Raw genomic sequence first — 5,399 nt, forward strand, 5'->3', positions numbered from 1 at the left:
TGATACTTATTTTTTTATAAGACGGTGCGCGGGGTGCGGGGGGTCGGCGGCGGCGGTTGAGTAGGGGAATCGAGGGTGCGGGGGGTCGGCGGCGGCGGCCGGTGGACTGGGGGGGTGCTCGGCGGCGAGGGGACCGGATCTGGAGGGGGATCGAGATCGAGTGTCCATGAAATTTAAAAATATTCATGATAGTTCAAAAAGTACCCATGAAATACAATCGAGAAATGAAGGCTACGATTTAAATACAATCGATCTTAGCTAGCTATCTGTTCACAATCTTCTTGCCCTCCTTTTTCGCAAATGGAGTTCTTCTGTGGAACGGACGTCCTTTAGGTAGGGTGGTCCTGCTTCTTCTTGTGGTGTATGCTGCTACTTCATCATCGTCGTGATGTTCGATCCTCGGGTCGCCGTACTTGTCGAAGTCTTGCTCATTGGCTACTCCATCCATTCCGATGATCTTCCTTTTGCCTCTCCTCACGACAACACGACTGGGCTTTGGCGGGTCGGTAATGAAGAAGCATTGGTCCACTTGGGAAGCCAGTACCCATGGCTCATTTTTTGCGGTGACGTTTGCGCCCGCGGTCTTGGATTTGGCTTCGGGTATAACCATGGTGGTGAAATACCGGTCTTCTTTTATGACGTTCTTGGCCCATCTGACACGGAACATCGGGACCTTCTCTCCAGCGTAGCTCAGCTCCCAGATCTCCTCGATCCTTCCGTAGTATCTGTCCTTGTCGTTACCGGTGTAGGATTCCATCGTTACCCCGGAGTTCTAATAACCATCGCTCTTCATGTCCTTGGCCTCGGTGTAGAATGTGTAGCCGTTGATATCGTACGCCTCATAGGTCATCAGGTTGTGCTCGGCGCCCTGTGACAAGGCGAATATGAGTTGTTCTTCCGCGGAAGAATCCTCATGTAAAGGGTACGACAGAAGCTTCTGCTTGAACCAACGCGTGAAACATGAGTTGTGCTCTTTAAGTATATCTCCGTCCGTCCTCTGTTGGCCTCGGTCATTGTAATTCTTCTTAATAAAGGTTTTGTGCTCTACCACCCAAGGATCGACCACGTCTATGTGTTGTAGCGCGACTAGGTTTGCTCTTTCAAAGTCGGCGAGTCGACCCTCGAAGTCGACATGCATTTCGCGGCGACCCTCACGGTGACCCCATCCAGCGAGCCTGCCGAGGTGCCTGTTGACGGGCAGACCAACGGGGTTCTCGATGCCTAGATAATTCATGCAGTAGGAGATGCACTCTTCGGTCAGAAAGCCCCTGGCTATGCTTCCTTCTGGACGTGACATGTTGCGAACGTATCCTTTGATGACACCATTCATCCTTTCGAACGGCATCATGCTGTGCAGGAACGTCGGCCCAAGTTGGATGATATCCTCCACTATATGGACCAGCAGATGCACCATAAAGTCGAAGAATGCGGGCGGGAAGTACATCTCATGCTCGCATAGTATCACCACGATCTCTTCCTATAGCCTTCTGAGTTGCCTCACGCCAATCGACTTCCGAGAGATGACGTCGAAGAAGTTGCATAGGCCAAATAGCGTTTCACGGACGTGCGCGTCCATGATCCCACGGATTGCAACTGGAAGTATCTGCGTCATCAGCACGTGACAGTCGTGAGACTTCATCCCGCTGAACTTCTGCTTCGCTGGGTCTAGGTATCTGCTTATCTTCCCCGCGTAACCGTAAGGAAGTTTTACTCCTAGGAGGCAGGTGAAAAACTGCTCGATCTCCTCCTGACTTAGAGTGAAGCACGCGGGAGGGTAGTCATTTCCGGTCTTCTTGGCCTTTTTGCCTTTGCGACGACTTTCTGTGTCCTGCTTCGCCTCATCATCATCATCATCATCATCATCATCATCATCATCATCATCATCATCATATATAGCGTGAAGCTCCTGCCTGATGCCCATTGATTTCAAGTCTGCCCTTGCTTTCCGCCCATCTTTGGTCCTCTCTGGCATGTTGAGCAGGGTACCAAGCAGACTCTCGCACACGTTCTTCGTGATATGCATGACATCAAGGCTGTGAGGCACACGGTGGATCTTCCAGTACAGCAAGTCCCAGAAAACAGACCTCGTTTTCCATACCTTTAGCAGCGGCTCTGGCGCCTTTTGCTTCTTTCCCGGCAGTGGGCAGTCTTTCCAATTTTTCAACAGCTTGTCTATTTCCTCGCCGCTCCTCGTACACGGGCGTTTTCGGGGTTCGGTTTCACCATCGAATAGATCCTTGCGTTTCCTCCACGGGTCATCGTCGCGAAGCCACCTTCGATGTCCCATGAACACGGTTTTCGAAGACCCGGGATCTCTATCTAGCTGGCGATACGTTGTGCCATCCATGCACCTTACGCATCCAGAAAATCCGTGGACTACCTGCCCCGCAAGATATCCGTAACCGAGATAGTCGTGCACCGTCATGAGCAGTGCGGCTCTCATAGGGAAATATTCTTTCTCTGCAGCGTCCCACGTATTGGCTGGCGTTTTCCACAGCGTGTCAATCTCCTCTTTCAGCAGCCCCAGATACAGATTGATGTCGTTCCCTGGTTGTTTCGGCCCTTCAATTAGCATACTCATGTGAATGTACTTCCTCTTCATGCACAACCAGGGGGGAAGGTTGTACATCCACATGAACACAGGCCAGGTGATATGTGTGCTTCTCTGGCTGCCAAACGGATTGACTCGATCGGTGCTCGCGCCCAGCATGATGTTCCTTGGATCGTTCCCAAATTCTGGGTATTCGAAGTTCAACGCTTGCCACTGGCTCGCATCCTTAGGGTGACTCAGCATCTTGTCTTTTTTATCTATCTCTGGATCATTTGCGTCATCTTCTCGCTTCTTCTCCTCCCTATCCGCGTGCCAACGCAGGAGCTTTGCTACCTTAGGGTCCACAAAATACCACTGCAGACGAGGAGTGATCGGAAAGTACCACACCACTTTTTGAGGAGCTTCCTTCCTCTTCTTGTATCGAGTGACACCGCACACCGGACATATGGTAGACTCCGCGTGCTCGTCCCGATAAATGATGCAATTGTTCATGCACACATGGTATTTCACGTGCGGTAAATCCAGAGGACACACGATTTTCTTCGCCTCCTCCAAACTAGTCGGGCACTTGTTCGCCTTGGGAAGACGTTCGTGCCAGAATGACATGTTCTCGTCGAAGCATGCGTCGGTCATTTTGTGTTTTACCTTCATCTCCAGAGCCATGAGTGTTACTTTCAGGCGGGTATCCTCGGGCCTGCATCCTTCATACAATGGAGTAACCGCGTCTAACTCAAGTTGATCCATCTTGGCTTTCTCTCAGGCAGCAGCTCTTGCGTTATCCGTCTGCTTGAGAAGCAGCTCTTGAATATGAGGGTCCTGCACCCAGCCCATCGATGGTCCAGCGTCGTCTGCTCCGCCGGCATCATCATCATGTCCTGCATCTTCTACATGATGACTGTGTACAGCATCACCGTCGTGATCATCTCCTGGGGATTCTTCGTCTTCTCGCCCCCCGAGCCGCGGTGGTTGTCTTGCTGCCCTTCCTCATTTCTTGCCCGGCCCCCATGGACGACTTCGTAGTCATCTTCATCACCTTGCCACCGATAGCCATCCATGAAACCACGCAAGAGCAGGTGGTCCCGCACCTGCCCGGAATCCGGGTCCGCAATAAGGCTATTCAGCTTGCATCTTCGACACGGACATCTTATCTCCTTCTCATTCTTTTGAAGCATCTCGGCCTTTGCGGACCTCAAAAACCTATTCACGATGCCTTCGGTCATCGTGCGGACCATGGTCGCCTGCGGGTAGAGCAAAACGACATTTTAGAACCAAGAAAAAATTTGGCATGACTTTCCCTAAAAATAGGACCAAAAAGAATGCTTAATGCCAAAATTCTCGCCGAAACGGAAATGAATCAACATTCCGGCAAAATATTGGCAACTATCGCATTTCAAATACCGGTACACCTCCAAACACAAACACATATGCAACACCAAAAACATATGCAACACCACGAACATACATAGATCTAGCTAGGCCATAAAAAGTGCATGTGCACATTGTTGTAGGGAGAACAACATAAATATAGCTTCCCCCCTTACTTACCTAGCAAAATAAGGTAACTTAACCACTTAATTTGAATGAATCTATGGTGGAAATGAGGTGAAAAAGAGGAGGCACCCGAGACAAGGAGGAGGCGGTGGAGAGAATGAAGTGGGGAGAAAGTGAGTGTGGGAGGAGAGGCTGTCCAAAATATCTTGTTGCTGCCCACTTACTAATGGCGCACCAGCAACAAATGCGCCATTAGTAATCCAGGTTACTAATGGCGCACCCCCTGGTGGTACGCCATTAGTACTTTTGCAAAAAAAAAGAATAAAAACAATAATAAAAAAAATAACATTAGTGGCGCACCTTCTGGCTGGTGCGCCATTACTAGTTACAACTAGTAATGGCGCACCACCAGTGGATGCGCCATTAGTATGTTTGGACAGGCGCACTAGTTCAAAAAAAAATTGGTACTAATGGCGCACCGTGGGCAGGGTGCGCCATTAGTAGTTTCAACACTAATGGCGCATCAGAAGGTGGTGCGCCATTAGTATATACTAATGGCGCACCACAAGTCTGGTGCGCCATTAGTGTCATTTCCATCTATAGCCCTTTTCCTAGTAGTGTGATGGCTCTGCACTTTGATTATAAAGGCCGCACCCTCTGTCACTTTCATTCTACGAGCTGCAACCAAAAAAAGGGAGATTGATCCTGAGCTGGGAGAGGTTACAGAGGAGGAGGGGGACGCCATAGATGTGAGGGCTGCAGTAGCGGAGCAGAGGAGGAGGAGGCGCAGGCGCAGGCAGATGGCGCGACGTGCTGCCGAGGAGGAACTAGAGGCAGAGTTCAACAGACGGCTTGCGCGTGTGGTGATGGATACTTGCAACTCCAATGAATTGGAGCTTCTTTTCCCAGAGGGCAGGGGAAGGAACAATATTCAAGTCATTAGTTGGGCTAGGGCGAGAGCAGCCATGGCTCCACATCCATCCACCAGGGCAAAATGGCGTCGTTTCTTTGATCGTTATGACTGAAGTAGTGAATATTGTGTTTTTAATATTTTTGTTGTGAGGGAGCAGATGTTTGGATGAATAAATGAATTCAACTTTGTTTTTGTCTCTGAATGTGTTGTTTTGTCTGCATATGTTCGACATGTGCACCTTTGAACTGCTTATTTTCTGAAGTTGAACTGATTTGCGGTCAAATGTTGCATGGCTTGTGTAATAACTTTTCCTACCAGCTGGCTGCCCATCTGCATATTTATTATTTTTATAATCTGCGAGTGTGCCTGACTATAAACGATATCCATCTATATGTGGTGTGTGGCCAAGTCTTCCCCCTCCCTTTTCTTCCTTCTTCTAGAATC

This window comes from Triticum dicoccoides, chromosome 7B, assembly GCF_002162155.2.
Source record: "Triticum dicoccoides isolate Atlit2015 ecotype Zavitan chromosome 7B, WEW_v2.0, whole genome shotgun sequence".
NCBI lineage: Eukaryota > Viridiplantae > Streptophyta > Magnoliopsida > Poales > Poaceae > Triticum > Triticum dicoccoides.